Here is a 19,360-nt window from a genome sequence, read left to right on the forward strand (position 1 = left end):
CAAATTCATATTTACAATGACAGTTTCGGAACAATGGGTTAACTGTCTTGTTCAGGAGCAGAACGACAGATTTTTACCTTGTCAGCTCGGGGATTCGATCTAGCTACCTTTTGGTTACTGGCCCAACACTAACCACTAGGCTACCTGCAGCCCAGATAGCTGCAGCCCTGTGGGTTTTCAGTCAAATATGGTCAATCAGGACACATATGCTGAGTACTTGTATCACTGAATTTTATGATTTTCTTTCTTCATCATGTGTTGAAAGTCTTATGAAATGTGATTTTGAAATTGAAAAAAAGGTCAAATTGTTTTACACAATTACACAAGTTATTTAAACGAAGCCCTATCCAACTAAAAAGACTTTCAACTCGTGATGAAGAAAGAAAATCATAAAATACCGTTTTATATAACATTTTAATAACTCTAAAATTGTGTTCTGTGTCATTCTCTGGTGGCGCAGAGGGTTAATGATCTTGCTGAAGACCGCAGGTTCAATCCCACATAATCTTTAACCATGTTTGTTTTGGGGGGGAAGGAAATTGAGGCTCAGATGTACTCCAGTAAAAGATGTCTTTATTTTATCCACATATATAAATCCAGTCAGAAATGCGGTTGTAAATATGGTTGTGTTTGTATGATTAAATGCTGTTCAAATGTCCTATGAATTAAATGAGAATGCCATGTGTCGCTATATCACGTACAATACAGTGCTGAAATGAGAATTGCCATTAAATCTGGAAACATAATAGGGATGTTTACTAACCTGAGTTATTATGCATTATTATTCATTGGGGCGGCAGGTAGCCTAGCGGTTAGAGCGTTGGACTAGTAACCGAAAGGTTGCAAGATCGAATCCCTGAGCTGACGAGGTAAAAATCTGTCGTTCTGAACATGACAGTTAACACACTGGGCTGTCATTGAAAATAAGAATTTGTTCTTAACTGACTTGCCTAGTTAAATAAAATAAAAAGACAATGGAATGTTGTGGTAATATTAGCTACAACTTAAATATAACATGTTCTAAGGACCTCCAAGAGAATATAAAATGTATATTGCGTGAACACCAATGGAACATTAAGTTAAACCTAAAACAAGTATGCTATGAACGTCATAAAAACGGACTTATTTCATTCTTACAACATTAAGGGAATATCCTGTGCAACCCAACGTAAACATTGTATGAATGTCATCACAACTGAGCATATTTTGTGTTTTGGGAACCTATCTCTTGTAATGTACCTGCACTGTTCCCACAACCTTATTACATGTTCTGGGAACATTTCAAGAACTCAGAAAGGCTGTTGTATCAACATTCTTGTAACATCAAAGGAATGTTTTGTGCACCCTGATACAAACATTATCTGAATGTCAGCACAACTTGACAGTTTTAGTGTTTTGGGAACATATCTCTTGTCATGTCCCCACGATGTTATCACAAGCTAATGAAACATTCTGGGAACCTATAAAGAACAGACCAAATGTTCTGGGAATGTTCTTGTAACATCAGCTGAATGTTTTTTGCACCCTAAAAGAAACATTGCTGGATCATCTGCACAACTGGACAGTTTTTGTGTTTTGGGAACATATCTTTTGTCATGTCCCCAGACGACTGTTCGCATAACCTAATGAAACATTCTGGGGAACCTTTAAAGAACAGATTAAATGTGTTCCTGGAACATTCTTGCAACGTCAGGTGCATTTTTAATACAAACATTCCACAATCATCACCACGACTGGACAGTTTTTGTGTAATGCGAACATTTCCCGCAAGCTAACGAATGTTTTGGGAACTTTCACAGAACCAGCTAGTACATTGTGCTATTACATTACCTGGAAACCTAATTGGGGAACTTTTGGGGAATATTCTATGGTTGTTGTTACAGATGTTGTGCACAACATTTAGGAGAACATTCCAACGATATTTCATTTAAAACATTTTGTGGAAAAATATTTTGTGGTCAAAAACATTCTCTTAAAACCCCTAACAAGAACTTAATGGGAATCTTAGCTAACGTTCTGGGAATGTTCCCGGATTGCTGGGCAGACAGTCCTAGCAAAATTCTTGCTTGAGAAATAGCTCTTTGCTAAGAAGTAATTTTTTTTTATTTAAATTGAAAAACAATCACAGTAAGGTACTTTATTGTTACCCAGAAATTATTTGATATTGAGATTAAAATGGCTGCATTGGACCTTTAACCCTCCCACCACACACACACACACACACACACACACACACACACACACACACACACACACACACACACACACACACACACACACACACACACACACACACACACACACACACCTCCCACCAAAGTCCTTCTCTCGCAAATTACAGTAGTGATGGGACAGGGGCTTTCTCATAGAGTCTGACCCTTTCCTTTAACTTTCAATAGGAAACTCCAGTTAATTGCAACCGCCGAACGCAGGCAAGGGACGGAGGAGAAGATAGGGTTGGGGTGGGTGTGTGTGTGTGTGTGTGTGTGGTGTGTGTGTGTGTGTGTGTGTGTGTGTGTGTGTGTGTGTGTGTGTGTGTGTGTGTGTGTGTGTGTGTGTGTGTGTGTGTGTGTGTGTGTGTGTGTGTGTGTGTGTGTGTGTGTGTGTTTGGGGACCAGGAGGTTTTCCTAGACCACAGTAATCTTTGTTAAAGCTAATGTGGCAGAAAAGACCCTTCCAGCGAAGTCCCTCTCGGCCGGTTTAATCCCAGTGTGTACGGAGCAGCCTCTGCCATAAAGGGTTCACTGGCCCAGTGCTTCCGAGGATACCCTAATTGTCCCGTTCCACCGACAGATTAAAACAGTCCTCTAAAATCTCGGAATACCGTCGCTCTTTCTCTCTCTCTCTCTCTCTTTCCCCTTTCCGGCCGGTCTTCAGAGGGAAAGCTGGGATAGGTCCCGAGCTCCCTGGAGGTCTTCACACACTCGTTCACACAGGCCCTACAGTAGACCCTGTGAGTCTGGGAGGGAGTCATGAACCTCAGACTGCACTCTGTGAGCAGTGAAGGATGGAGGGACCCAGTCAGGAAGAGCTTTAGCCCCCTTCTTCACGCTGATCCAGCCCTCCTCGTGCTGTTTACCTTGGATCTCAGAAGTGAGAAAGAGACTTGGGGGAAAGGGGCTTAGACTTCCCCTTTGCATCATTAACCACACTGTTAGTCTGTTACTCTTACACACACACACACACACACACACACACACACACACACACACACACACACACACACACACACACACACACACACACACACACACACACACACACACACACACACACACACACACACACACACACACACACACAAAAGAATGCACACACGATACCCCCCCATACACACACACACACACACTCCCTGACAACCCCCGATCGTCACGTACTACTCTGGCGTCGGAAGTTCCGCCATAAGCTTCCCATATTCCGCCACGTAAGCATTTTGTTTTTAAGACCAGTGCATTGCCCCCCCTGGAGGGCTCCAACTGGCCCAGGCCATCAGACAGTATGTCACAGGGTCCCGTGAAGGCCACATCTTGCAAAGTCCTTTTCACTAGGTGTGGTTATGAACAGCGGTAATGACCCATGAAATGCCTTCTCTCCCAGGCACTACTAATGCTCACGGCCTACACCGAGTGGCAATTCAAAAACACAAGTTATTTGGACTACGCTTGAGCAAGCAGTTATTGAGACCACAGATTATCTTTTGGGGGGAAAAAAAGAGTCATGAAGACTATTTTAAAAAGGTGCACACAGGCGAAATGGCGAGTGCTTTTTCTAACGATGTGACCACAGCTGCCGGCAGAGAAGGCAGTTACAGTAGCAGAGTGTAGTGTAGCATATAAGCCCTTCAGATCCTCTATTGCCGGAGGAGTGATTGTCACAATGTCATGGTAACAAGGCAGTTTGAATGACTGGCACAAAAACAGGAATACATTTATACAGGGGGTTATTCTGGGACAGCGATGGATTGAGAGGGAAATGAGTGAACAAACTAGGATCATAAAATATCTCCCGGCTTTATTTTTCTAAATGGTTTTCCTTTCTGAGACAGAGGTTAAGGACACAATGCTAAAAAGCGTTAGGCTCCACAACAATGCAAAGCTTCGAAAAGATTCTGCTTGTTTTAATGATATCGAATTAGTACATGTTCTATACTACACTCGGTAATGTGTATACATCTGTCCACAGATATCAACTTGTGGAGTTCCTCGTTGCATGAGTAAAACAATTTCATTGGCTTAACCGTTTTGTTTTACAAAGTTACATACTGTAGTGTACAAAAATATACATATTTACTAGTGGGTTGGTGTGTAAGATGGCGGATGTTTGTGTGTAAGGGGGTTTGAGCCTTTTTATGCACAATACCGTGACTTGTTAGAGAATTAAAATCATTTTGGGGAGGCAAAGGAAATGCATTGTCTTGATCCACCAAATGGAGACAAAGGACTATATGTTGACGTTCTGAGTTTCAGACGGCAGGATTCACCATCTGGAAAGCATCCAAGTAGTTTTAAGTAACCGTTTCCGCTTGTCGAGACTAAACATCGCTTTTTTCTCCCCCCCTCATGACATGAGAAATATGAGGTCAAACATTTGTCTGAATGACAGACTTAATAAGCAACTGCAGGATTTAATGGTGATTTACGATACATGGAGTATTCAGACAGATACAAATAGGCCCTGAAGGACAAAATGTAGAGACTGCAGGGTCAAGAAGTGTAATCTGAAGGGACTATATACAGTTTGTATGTTTCAATCACAGGTTTTAGCAAGAAAAACATTGACGTCAATCAACAGCTCATAAAAATGAAGGGGGAAAAAATACTTTTACCAAATAAAACCCTCAAATCAAGCCTACGTAGATTTAAGATTAATATCAATCCAACTCATAACATATCACAATTATTTTCACTGCATGGCCATTTCAGAGTTTGTATGTATATCTGACAAAATTTGTCTAAAAAAGAATTAGTCAGTTTGAAATGGCAACAGGTGGTGAGAACCAGCCTTGCGTCTTATATTACATGTGTATAAGAAACAGCCATCGTCCGATATAAATCTATGCATGGGGTCGGTGTTACAGTGGCGATACAGCACGACACAGTATAGGTCGTCATTTCTGCACTACCTGCGAGGGTAAAATCTATCGGGATAATTGGAGGGCGATTCAGGCGAAGGGGGTTGGAGTTTGGCGCTGCTTGTGGTGCTTCCAGCTGCATGGAGGGTTAATGAGGCCGGCTCTGGAGGTAATGAGGAAGTGCCCTCTTGGTCGCTGGCATCCTCAATGAACCCCAAGCATCTGGACGACACGGGGAAGAAAGGCTGCCACATCCTGACCCCCATCAGATGGCTTGAATATTTCTGAAGGATCTCTGTCATAATGAAGTATCTGGGGAGAGCGCAATGAGAGCGGGTCACAGCCCATGAGGCGGGTTCCTCGGTTCAAAAGAGTCACAATCAACTTAAAGGGTGACCCGTCAATTGGTTGAGGTTAAGGAACCAAGCTTGGGTGCACCACACCACGTTTCTTTTAATGTTGGTTCCTCACTTTAGGAGGAGCAAGAAATGTGGTAACGCTTTCTAAAACCTTTCATAACTATGCCATTAATACACTTTTTATAAGTAGTTTATGCTTCATTAATACATTTTGTATTCCAACATTTATAAACGTAACTAAGTATTTATCAAAATGTTTTAAATGGAAGCTCTTAGAAAGTGTTTCCAAACATACATTTCAAAACCAAATAAAAAAATCAAGACTCCTCTGCTTTACATTTTTTAAATATGCTGCCACAGATGTCGACAGGCTGAATAGCTAAGGCCAGAATGTACTGCAGCCTGCAGATTGATTGTTAACTGAGAAAAAAAGCCCAAATTTGCCACAAATGACACTCACTGAACAATTCCACCAGACAGACTACTCAAGGCCATGATCGTCAATATTACCATCGCATATGCCATTGACAGGTTTGCTGAATGAGCATCTCTGAGCTTCTATTGACAGCTGTGGTCTGAACGGAGCATCAGCACGGCCGGGGCCTTGCTTTCATAATAATCAATAACCTACCCTGCTTTCAGCTGCATGATTGTCTAATATACAAATGATACTAAATTGAAGTTATTTGATGGCATACTACTTATCAATGCACTTTCTAATCAGACAATAAAGTAAAAGCCCAACCCTAGAGAATTCATCTCTGTGCCCTGACAGATTGCTATCAGATGGGGGTTCTGCTTTGTGTTGACTGTTGGACTGACAGGGAACCTTAACCCCCTTAAGCTAAGAAGCAGGGAGTGATAAAGCTTGTCTAGGAAGCCCAAAGCTAAAACACATGGACCATCAGTCTTGAAAGGTGGTGCCGAGGTAGTATTTCAGGGTCGAGGCTTGTCGTCATGGCCCTCCCTGAGACCTAAGCCAAGACACTGCTGCTTTTAGGGTGCGAATTGTCAAAGCAGTCATGAGACAGAGGACTACTTGCATACGGTTGCGTATTTCTTTTGAGGGTTTTGGGGTAATGAACCTCCTTATGTAGCAATCTTCGTTGGAGAACCATGATGTACGCTCCGTATGCGGTGAGATTAAGGTGGTCGTGGGCAACTCAGCCTTCTGAGTTTACATCAATTCCTGAACAAAATCACACTGTGTAGGCTGCCAATGAGGCGGAGCAAAATGGAAGGCGGGTATTGAAGAGCAGACCTAATGGTTCCTCATTGAGCGTAGGTGCTAAGTGCTTTAAATGAACAGTGCATTCTTCCTTGAACACATGGCTGTCCGAATCTCTACAGGAGGAGAGAGAAGCAGGAGAGCCAGGCTTTGAGGGACAGATGTAGGCCTAGCTTCATCACACGGATCTCCCTCCAGCTAGCAGGGGGACCCTGGGAGTCCTGTCTAACTGGTGAAAAGCAGGCCTCTGAAAACTCAGAGCCGCTTCACCTGCTATCCTCCAACGGCATTCCCCCTCAGGATCTTCAAGAAGATAACCAGCTACGCCAGCCCAGAAGTGCCTCTCTTCCCGCCCTAAACGAACAAGCCCTCCCCACTTCGGCAAACTTTAACCCCTCCTATTAGAAAGGGCTGCGGAGCAGAGAGTTGTGTGAAGAACCTCAAAGCCTTCCAGAAAAGAGTGGCTTTTGAAGGCTAAACCCCAGGATTAGGTGGAGATCCTTTACGATTTCTCCCGTTGGCCCCCACAAAATTGGCACAAAGGAGATATCAGCTCCTCTTTTCACAGCCCATCACAAGAACCGCCCCCTAGCAAGATTATATCTAAAGTGATGGGGAAATTGATACGGGATCACTCCGGTGGAATTGGACCGATAACAGTTATCATGATTGGAGAAACTCAAATGTGTAGAGATACAGACTACTTGAAGTCATGGTGACCACTAAGCTCTAAGGGAGCATTGTAAGTCTCAATGCTATACACTCCATATCTACAAGGTCGTTTAACCAAATGTAAAGACAGATTGGCTAAATAGACTATTATGACAGCTGAAACGAAATTATATAATAAACTAGACTGCCATTGAAATCAAAGGATAATACATCTAAATGAAAAGGCTTTGTGCTTCTATTCTCCAATAAATAAGAAAATCTGATTCGTAGTTCTGAAGGCCATCCTTTAGAATAGATGCTTGCATTTCCATTAAACAACTGTGTTCCTCCATCCTGTAAGTGGGCTTGTCTTTTAAGCAGCACTAATCTTTAAAGGGCTATCGGAGCCGACAGCAACAATACAATCATCGCTCAAAACACTTCCTCCAGCAAAGTGGCTTCTATGCCCTGAAAAATGCATTGACTAATTAAAGTTCCATCGCCAACTAAGGGGACCCCCAAAGTGTTGGGTGACAGTCAATATGGGGGTCAGTCCCTTCAGAACATGTGTGGGGGATCCATTCAAAAAAAGAGGGCCCCCCCCCATAAGAGCATTGTCTATCCCTTGTGCGTCCTTGCGCCGTCCGAATATACACCTTTGTTTTGGGGGCCCGTAATTCGTCTTAACGCTGGGATGAACAAGAAAAGGGACTCCCTAATCCTATTAGCGTAGCACCTGAGCTGGAATGGCTAATCCTGTTTAAACTCACTCCACAGGCTCTGTAATCTCCCCATATCCTGATGTTCAGCTGGCTTCGCCGCCGCCCCGAGGTGAGACTGCACTTTAGCATCGCACGGGAGCGAGGGCCGAGCGTCGAGAGATCCCGCCGCCACCTGGATTACCGCCGGCCGCGTTTCACACACCACCTAGAATCTCACCCCGGTATTGTCAGGTATTCATGTTTCCCTACTGTACAGGCATACAGAGAAGATACTGGAGTGTTCTATATGTTTCTGAGGGACTAGAGATGTGCCAGATGCTTAGACATGTTAAAGTGAGGTGTTTTCGTGGAGTGTAGGCCAAAAGGGCAAATAGGAGATTAATTGGGAAGGGAGTTTCATTCAATTCTAGTCATCTTTGTGCGTATGAGGTTTTCAGAACGGGTTTTTAAATCTTTCTCAATGTGCTCAGAACTAGTATCGCATACACAGTACAATGCCATGCGTAATGCTGAAACTGTCAATTGTGCTGAATCATTTAACCAAGAAGAAACAATAGAAGGCAATTGTAGTCGTATGCAGTCATAAGCAGCAGTGCTCCAGCATTTTAGTGTTCCTAATAATGTCTATGTTACTACACTTTGTGTTCACGTCTTTTATTTGTGCACATTTCTAAACAATTGGTTCATTTTCAAGCTCGACTATTCCTGAATTGAGAAACTGAAACCCAAACAAGCATATCTAAACCTTAAAAGTGCACCGATTCCCTCGCCGCTTTTGGTAACCCACTTTTGGAGCTCCTTGCCCCTAGTCATAGAGAGATTTAGGAACATGAGCGGTGGCGGCCCTGGCTCGCGTTTCCATTGTCACACCAGTCATGTTCCCTCTCCTGTTACTGCCACTGTCCCCGTCTTCAAACAGTCTTCCATCCCCCCTTCTCTCTCTCTCTCGCTCTTTCTTTCTCTATCTCTGAAGAGGCATGCCTGCCAACACAGCTCAGTCAGGAGGTCACCTCCATTAGTTTCTCTGTGATTCAGGACTTCAGTGTCACAAGAAACTCTGAACATTTCAAGTTTTTTGCAACCTGCTATGTGATTGCCTTTGTGCAGGTGATATGAAAGGATCCATGCCAGCCCATTCCTACCATTGTGACTGGAAGGGTAAAAAGAGCTCACACAAAAAGCTCCAGTACGTTACGTGCAGTTGTTGAAATCAAATCACCTCGGTTGATATAAAAGTTCTGTGCCATAGCTGACGTCAGTTCACATTCGGAGCACATCACCGTCCCAATAGCATTGTAAAAGGCCATAATACCAAGCCGGGTGAAAAACTATCCTTTTGTGCAGCTTTAAGCTCTCGTCTCTCATTTCTCACTCCCCCGGATCACAAGCATCCTCACTGGATGATGTACTTATTCATAAAACGTTAGTGTCCTAACAAAAAAATATTGGAAACTTGGGAGTGTAATTCCATTTCACATTTTGTAGAGATTGAGAGAGATTGTTAAAAAGTTTGCGATGCAAGAAATTATTTTGAAATGTTGTCAAATCCCAATTTATGACGAGGGAATGAGATATCCAAAAGTTAACAAGACACTGGTACAGCAGAGGGTTTCTCTGACAACAATATACAGTGCCTTCAGAAAGTACTCATACCCCTCGACTTTTTCCACATTTGAAAATTTGAATTTGAATTCACATCCTGAATTTGAAATGGATTACATTTAGTTTTTTGTCACTGACCTACACAAAAAAAACAATAATATCAAAATGGAATTATGTTTTTCAAAAAAAAATCAAATTAATTACAAATGAAAAGCTGAAATGTCTTGAGTCAATAAGTATTTAACCCTTTTGTTATGGCGAGCCTAAATATGTTCAGGATTAAAAATGGCCTTAACTAGCCACATAATAAGTTGCATGGATTCACTCTGTGTGCAATAATAGAGTTTAGCATGATTTTTGAAGGACTACCTCATCTCTGTACCCCCACACATTATCTGTAAGGTCCCTCAGTTGAGCAGTGAAATTCAAACACAGATTCAACTACAAATACCTGGGAGGTTTTCCGATGCCTCACATAGAAGGTCACCTATTGGTTGATGGGTCCAAAAAAAACAGAAATTGAATATCCCTTTGAGAAAGGTGTAAGTAACTAATTACACTTTGAATGGTGTATCAATACACCCAGTCACTACAAAAAAACTGGTATATTACATATACGGGTATATATTCCAAAACATGCATCCTGTTTGCAACAAGGCACTACAGTAATACTGCAAAAAATGTGGCAATGCAATTCAATGTTTGGGGCAAATCCAATATAATTCATTACTGAGTACCATTCACCATACTTTCGAGCATAGTGGTGGCTGCATCATGTTATGGGTATGCTTGCAATCGTTAAGGTGTGTGGAAGTTTTTCAGGATAAAAAAGAAACGGAATTGAGCTAAGCACAGACAAAATCCTAGAGGAAACCCTAGTTCAGTCTGCTTTCCACCGGACACAGGGAGATTAATTCACCTTTCAGCAGGACAATAACCTAAAACACAAGGCCAAATCTACACTGGTTGCTTACCAAGGAGACAGTGGATGTTCCTGCATGGCCGAGTTACAGTTTAGACTTAAATCTACTTGAAAATCTATGGCAAGACCTGAAAATGTGTGTCTAGCAATGATCAACAACCAATTTTGGAATACTTTCTGAAGGCACTCTATCTCAGAAGGTACGTCTTGGAACATCTATGCTGTTCTGGCATTGTGGCATCCATAATATGAAGCCAAAACATTATATATGACCAGTTCCTTCATGAGGCTACTAATCATGAGATTGTAGAGCAAAATGGAAGGCTTTTCATTCATTTTTACTTGTCATTAATTTAAAAAATGGTCTAAGAGAATTACATATTATCATCATAAGGCCTCATACACCATTAGTAGTTTATGAACTCATGGAAATAGACTATACACTATACAGCATCTGAGAACACTCTATTCAATATTGGCGACAATGTGCAGTACACCTAAGCAGGTTAAGTGTTGGCTACTTCTGTTTGTACTGTCTGTACATAACTCCTCCCCCCCACCTGCCCACCGAACCCCAAGACCCCAGATAAAAGCCCTTTTTTTGGTCCATGTGAATGACAGGCTTGACATGTCTGCTATTCAGGAAAGAAATCTCCCAGATGACATGGGAGCAATGCTCCACTTTTTCACAAGCTTTTCTTTCTCCTTTCTCTCTCTCCAAATCTCCAGTTGTTTGAAGGTCAAAGCTTACTGTGCACTGTGGTATAGCAAATCCCCGCCCTCTCACTTGAAGACAGAACCATGTGTGCCAAAGCCATCGCTCGTTTACTCCGTCACACAGTCACGCCACGCTAAGAAGAAACAGGTGAGGGCCTACAAGGCACAATGGCCGTTCTGCGGAGACTTACCAAGACCGTCAGGTCACACCGCACATGTCTGTTAAATCTAGGCTAAAACATCATCCAAGCATCCAAAACAAAAACAAAAAACATTTGTTTTGCTGTAGCCAAAGTATTGCTGTGGTTGTAAGCTTACATATTCATGTTCATTTACAGTACGAATTCAATTTCAAAACCTACAATTCTTTTAGAGATTACTTTAACAAAACGTGCATAATATCGCCATCATAACATTTTAAGAAACCTGATCTAAATGACATTCACTGAATGAGAGGAGACTAGGCTCTTGTATTCAACCTCATTGTGTCTGGAGTTGAATTTCCACAATTCACACATCAGGTAACTAACTCTATCCTGAGGTAAATGGTTTTCAGATCTCCTGGTATGGGTTTTCTCAATAACTAGTTAAATATAAAGTTCAGAAATATGATTACACCTAGTTGTAGAATGGTCAAGATGTAAAACTTTACTTTTAAGATTGTAGTGTTAATTATGTTAATGATGTCGTGTTAATGATGGCTGGACCCATATATTTAATAAATCTTTTGGGGTGTTGCGGTCAACATTTATTTTTTCTCCAAACATTTTTCTCAATAGCATTAACTGTTATTTATTATTTTTGCTGACGGTACAGATAATGCCCAAGAAAAAAGAACATTGTCTCCTAAGAATTTTCGCTTACATTATAAAGTGCAAAATAAACTACTGTATACATTCATAAACAACTCGCTAATTCATTATTTCAGAATCAACTGAAGAACTGCATGACCCATTTCCTGTTCACTCACTACTTCATGCCTTACCCTCAGTGAATTCTGTGGGATAGCCACCAATGCTAACGGCAAGTTGTCCTCATGGTGCTGACTATTTATTGTAGGCCATGTATGCATATGATTATGTCGTGGTACTAATGTATGAAGTGTAAGGCGTATAGTATAAAATTGAGGTATGTTGTTTTGTTTTTTTATGTACGAAAAAAGCAGATACGATAAATTTTTTTGCCGATACATGCTACATATATTTCAAATCATGACAATTAACGCAACATGTAGGATACTCCTTGTCAAAACATTATGGTGGGAAGGCATTCTGAACTCAATAATCAATATCAAAACAGTGAAATAAATATTGTTTGTAAATTTCAATATAAATCAATATAAGCTCTATATTATTAACTACATTATCCTCTGTATGTTACCCAGAAATCGAGCATTTATATAATGGAGATCAATATAGAAGTGGAATAGTAAAATTTTGAATAATAATTCAAAGCGTTTAAAAAAAAAAATGGACAACAAAGACAGCGTTAAGATATTATCATAATTTAATCAGAAAAAAATGCTAGTTCAATATCATCCATTGCTAAGAATATCAAATATATAAAAATATTTTTGACCAATTTCCAACCAATCAATAAAATGATATGGAACTATTACCCATGTACAAACTATGCAAATATCTGAAGCCTAAATATACATAGGCCTAACTTCATTCTTTTACTTTCTGGCCGCCATTTGGGTCAAGTTTACAAGACTACCTTTGGGGGGAGAGGATTGGACAATTATACACAGAAAATGTTGTTTAATTAGTAAAGCATATCCTTCTATGTGGTGATATAAACATGATTAGAGTGTTCTAATCTATGCATCAATCAGAACTAGCACTTCAATTCAAAGCACACATCTGTGCTAATAAATTCCTGCGTACCTTTTCACAGAAATAAGATTAACATACCAGAACAACAACAAATCCTTTCTCTGAGACAGGTTAAATCCTTCTTAATTTTTTCTACAGTCAGAAGTGCACTATTTTTTTCACTCGGAAGGAATGTTGATTTGTTTCCATTGTGGCATGTTAGTTTAATCAAAACACGCCCGCGTATCAAAACAATTCCAAGTGTGCAATGTAGGTAGCATAGTAAAAGACTCATGGGTTGAAGCCAGTTAATCTTTGTCCGAGGAAAGGACAATGAGGCTAGTATTCTGCTTTAGCAAAACAGTAGAGGTAATCCCTATGACTTCACTGATTCAGTCGAGTGTTTGATTATTTACTTGTATATATATGGCCCTACAGATGTAGCAACATCCTTTCCAATTCCATGACCAATATATTAAATTTGTCCAGTCAAAGAAATGGATGGTGAAGAAAAAGCTCTTTGAGGGAAGTCGTAAAAGACTTACAAGCAATATGCTGGTACTGCTGGAGTCTTCCTGTCTCCTTGACCGCCTGCATTTTAATGTGCTCCCCTGCCCTCTTATTACTGAGAGCCGCTTTCCTACACATTCAACCGTGAAAGTTTGCCATTAACGTAACATGGTTTTTCGTGATTGAATATGGTGCTGTGCAGGAACCAAGAGGACACAAAAGTGGCTTCCTATTTTGAAAGGGTGCTCCATCCACCACAAGTAATCCACCACTTCATAACACTACACAAATGGGCGAGAGAAGGACATTTACCGAAAACGATCGAAAATGCCTTTTACAGTTCTGAAGGAGCAACTCCACTCTCCATTATATTAACTCAAATAATGTTCTGCTGAGGATGAAAGCCAAAGCAGAACCTGATGAAGGGGTAATGAAGAGAGAGGCAGAGCTTTACGCCCAATGTGCATCAATAAACGTAAACTATTACCGCGGATCAATTAGGAAAACACCATCGTTACTTTTACGAGCGGGCCGTCCGAATTCGACAACACGATATTACATTTATCAAACGTTGGGCAATGTTTTTACAAGCAAGAAGCGATTAGGATGTTTAAGCAATTAACTGCTGTCCGGCTTTATTGTGTTTGGCGGTAAAGTAATACAAGAACAGAATTACATTTATATCCCTCACGCGTAAATCACATTAAAAGGTCTACATATAAATGGGAGGAGAGCATTAGAAGACATGATAGCAATATACCAACAACATTCAAAATAATGCAGGATCAGTTTCATAAGGCCCAGTACACAAGCAAGGACAGGAGAATAGGTGAGGTGCTGGACTCTTTCATCCCGGGAGGCTTTCGAAGGGTAACACCAATATGCCTTTAAATCTGCTAAAAGAAATAAAACCGACAACTGATTTGTTATGGCAACAAAGATGTGGAACGCTAAAGGCCATAGGCCTATCCTGGGCTGAGAGAGGTGGAGGGAACGCCTCACCAGTCGGCACATTTCAAGTGTAACCAATGCAGTATGTGGTTAGGGGGGCTGTATTCACAACCCTGATTAACAGTAACACAAAGATTTTCACTGTTGCCCTCCTTTTGGAACATTCTCGTGGAGGATACAGTTAGTTTTGAGAACACCTAGCGAAGTTCAAAGTTTCTAGCTCTCTTGATACACGAGACTGCCTATGTGGAAAGAGAATGTGGGTCAGGCATTAAAATGCATGAGGAGTACATAAGGCTTGATGAAGTGCTGATAAGCACTGTCGGGAAGAACAAGAAACATCCAATAAACAACGGCAAAAGGGTCTTTATTTACCTTTTGATTCCAAATAAAATAAGCTATGGTTAATAAATGAGACGGCAGCCATTACTCGTCGTTCATCAATATTTGAGATCCCGGCGGCAAGACGGGCTGCCGTGAGCCATGCGGAACAAGGCCGACAAACTCACCACCTAGTTCACTGTCTGCCACAGATGTGACCAGTACAGCCATTCTCAGTGTCTCTACACAGGTGGGGGTACAATGGAAGGGAGGTTGGTGACAGACTGATTGAACAAACGGGACACCCGAGTCACCCGAAACTCTACATTTGTTCACCATATCTCAGAGAGAGAATAGAAGCGAAAAGCAATACACTCTTGTCTAGAGTCAAAATGGGTAATCGCTGACACATCTAATGCAATTTCGGGAAGAAAATATAAATAGCCAAAGTCCAAAGCACTACACTTAGGTCAGAAGATTGTTTATAGATTTTTCAAAACTATCACTGCTTGTCATATACAACAACTGAAGAATGGGGAGTTTTTAAAGCAGGCAATTCATCATAACCAACATTAGCATAATCTTGATTATCATTGGAAATGAAATGCAGTGTCCTACCAAATGAAGCAGGCTTTGGGCTTACACACTCTAAGGGTCATTTTATTTCATGAAGCTTTGAACTTAGATTACTGATTAGCAAATTCATCTTTCATACCAATTGCTTTTGTAGATATTATGCACCAACTTTAATCTTTAATGAGATGTTAGAGCCATTTAATGTTCAATTGTGTCAGGCCATTAATGGCCAATTCCGTGTTAAAAGAATTATTCCATTCCAGGCCAATTCGCTGATTTGGAAGTGAAACTTTTTTTTGTTGCATTTTCATTAAGATTGGAATATAGTATATCGATTTTCTTCAGTCAACTTTTTTTTCAGATGTTCTTTCACTAGTCTGCTCCTAAAATGCCTTAGAGGAGGAATTCGAAAATTGAGAGCCAAACTAGTTCATGACCTATGATGAAAACAAGGGACCTTCATTGGAATAGTTAGGAATAGAGTTGGCCTTCCATCTTGTATAAATGAGACGGCAGTCCACATGGCTCCACATTAGGGCTGGCTAAAAGGAGGCTGTGTTTTGTACAAGTGAACATAGCAGGCAATCTTTAAATTTAAATTGAATTCCCTAACTAACAAATATGCTGAGCCTTGTGCTCAGCCATGGAAAATGCCTATTTCCCAGTCCGGAAAAGAAAAGGCTAATTTTATCAAGACAAACCAATTACGTATATACTTTTACCATATCCTCTCCATGACAGATTTTTTAATTGCATTATATTACTGAGAGAAAACTTCAGTGTTTCCACAACAACTATCCCAATGGGGTAGACCATAGTCTCAAGCTTGTCTCGAGAACTCAAGCCTGTTCAATTTCCCGTCCATGCTCATCTCATCAAGTGCTTGTGAGTAAGAGGCTTCTATTTTTTACCTTCAGGAAACAGATCTCCCATTAAAGTGGGATATGAGTTTGAGCAGTACAGTAATTAGTGCATTATGTGATCCCAGAAAAGGTAGAATTCAAGTGGAGATGGCATTGCAAGTCGCCACTCTCATGACACCTTGAATTAATTACGGGGCGAATATGGGTGACGCTGAATTGTACACACACAGGGAAAGTGGCCCACAAAAGCCTGTCCAATTTAAATTGAAAAACTTAATTAATGCCAAATGAGTAGATATGTAAACTAGCAAAAGATTTACGACAGTTTTCTGCTCCCTGCGTGAGGGAGGACAGTCCGGCTTCAATACAGCACCCCATTAGAGAAACAAAATACACTGCACTTTGAAATTCAATGCCATATCCTTATATCTGAAGGCCTTAAAACAGTAAGCAAGAATTTCACATCTACAGTAACAAATGTAACTTTACATTCAAATATGTTTTATTTTTGTAACAAATAGGAAAAATCGGCTACACCTGAGTAGTAATGCACAACCTATTGCAGTATATGTACAAACAGTACAAACACGGGATAACTGTGAGTTCTAAAGAAACACTTTGAAGACAGCCAACCCCTATTATATCCAAACTGTGTGAACCATGAGAAACATGTATTTTCGCAACTTCACCTTTCTAAACAGCGAAAACATAAATTCTACAGCAATAATATATACAAATGTACATATTAACATTTCTGTAAACTGCTCTAAGATAAGATACATGGCAGTTCCTCCACGATTTCGCTGAGATTTGTTTGTGATATTTGAGGCAAAAATGCTTTATTTTGCTGCGGCAATTCTGACATTTTGCATGGCAATACGCAATGATTCTGTCCAATTTGTCGCGAAAATGTGCTGACGAGGGAAAAAGTTTGTGTGGCTTGATTGAACCATATTATGCTGTAAATGTGCAGTGAATGTTTGAAATTGCGAGCGCTCTTTTTGTACTGTGGTGATGGGTTAATATTATCTGATAATATTGCGATGATTTTAGTGTTTAATTCGGAAATAGTGTGGTGATTGGTCAAATTTGCAAGCTTTCCCATAATACGTGGGAAACCTGGAGGGACTGACTTGGTCTTTCAATGCAGTGGTTCTAGTCTTGAATTTAAAGGACTTTTTTCCCAGAACGGGCCATTTGTGAATGCGAGCAGATCATTGGGAAAGAAAACATGCAATTATTTCCCGTTACTCTCCACTTCTCCATTAGTTTTGGCATGGAGCCAAGTGATGCTTCTCCACTTTCAAAAGTATGAGGTTAAAGCTCGGAACTCATTATTACTCATATGTACTGTTGTAAAAAGCGGTTAAAGTTCCTAATTTCCTTATTAAATTACATTTTCAAGATAGTTCTATCTGTCAACACCAATCGATCTTTGACTGTAGTTCAAACCAGATTCAATTCCGCATAAAAACCATTTGACCCATTTAAACTGTTGGTTACCATCTTTAATCATCGTCCATGTCATTTCTTTGTCTTGGCTCTCGACACACCAAAAATGAAGGTCTTCCTACCATGAATGAGAAAATGGCGGACCACGTTGCTGAGCAGAGCAAAAACGATGTAACGCCACCTACAGGAACCCCAAAACACCATTGCACAGAAATGTTTTACTATCCAAAAACTCCAAGGTTATACCCTCTGAAGCTTATTTTCATGATTTGAAAAGTATTCCCTTCATCGTTGACTTCAAAGCTTCCTAAAAAATATAATCATTGAGTACAATATAATCTAGTGTCCTCACAGACCACTACTATTTCCCCACAATACTCCCCAATAACCTCAGCGAAACTAGGTCAGAACGGAGGGGACGTTATGAGGAAAGCAGATATCATGGAATGGCAAAGCATGGCGTTAAAATTAGTAGTCAAAATGGAAGACCACAGTATCAAATCATAGTATTTCTTAGAGTAAATCGTTCTAATAGCTTTCCGTGTGGCATAGATAATAGCCATTCAATTTGCTCGTAAGTTACATTGCAACATGTCGAAAACCAGATACGTAAAACACATACGAAAACACAAGGTGATGTCATTAGCAGTGGAATGGCCGTTCAACTGATGACAAACCTAAATTCCTTTCATAAACCCACATTGTCTTGGGGCGCATTTGATCCACTTTTTGTGCACCATTTTTTATAAAATTTTAATTGAGCATCTACCAAAATTCAAGAGTTTTGCATATGAAACTCGGGCAATAAAAAATATGTTGAAAGAACTGAAAATGCTTTTCCAATGGAGCTTAAAATACACCAATAACGAACCTCAGACAAGTCACCCCGATACAAAAAAACGAAAGCGATTTTAAAGGTTTAAGGACTGATCAATAGGCGTTACATATAGCGACCTCCTTATAAATCCGTGCTTTAGGACTTTAAGACTTGACTATTCAAACTAGCAATTCTGTAATGGACACTGCAATATGCATCAACAGTGGTCCGGATCATTTTTGCTGAATGCACGTTATACTTTTGTATAGATCATATTATACTTTGACATTTCTTACTTAGGTCAATATCAAATCATTTAAAAGTAATAGAACCACCGAACCACCAATTAATACACCTAATGCTTCATTATGCTATTTGTATTGAATTAGTGATGCAAATTGTATATATCTTTGGCTAACAATTGTTTAGAGATGTAGAGCAAAGTAGGCCAGTGTTTCTGCTCCCTCACTAAGGCCCCTCACTCGCAACCAACAAAGCCTCACTAGCCTTTTCTCCTTTTAATCCTTACTATGCATCCGGTTTTCTAGCCTCACTAATATCCCACAGTATAAACCACATCACTGATTGTTGGAAACACACCTAAGACCAACAATTAAAGGATATTACATACAAACTGTTTTAACAACCAATTGAAGGACGGTATAGGCTAATTCAAAAGATTCCAAAATGTCTGCGTAAACAATTTTTCTAATTGGTTATTTTGTTTTCAACCAACAAAATGTTTGCCAAAGTCATAAAAGAAAGCATATTACATTCATAT

At 40.3% G+C, this 19,360-nt stretch overlaps 1 protein-coding gene across 1 annotated transcript in view; it reads right to left on the minus strand.

Moving 5' to 3' along the window:
* Nucleotides 1-19,360, minus strand: part of LOC139540806 (ephrin-A2-like) — a 127,802-nt gene that overhangs the window by 105,433 nt on the left and 3,009 nt on the right. The gene's annotated exons all lie outside the window — the stretch shown is intronic.

The sequence above is a fragment of the Salvelinus alpinus genome, chromosome 16 (assembly GCF_045679555.1).
Source record: "Salvelinus alpinus chromosome 16, SLU_Salpinus.1, whole genome shotgun sequence".
NCBI classification, from domain to species: Eukaryota; Metazoa; Chordata; class Actinopteri; order Salmoniformes; family Salmonidae; genus Salvelinus; species Salvelinus alpinus.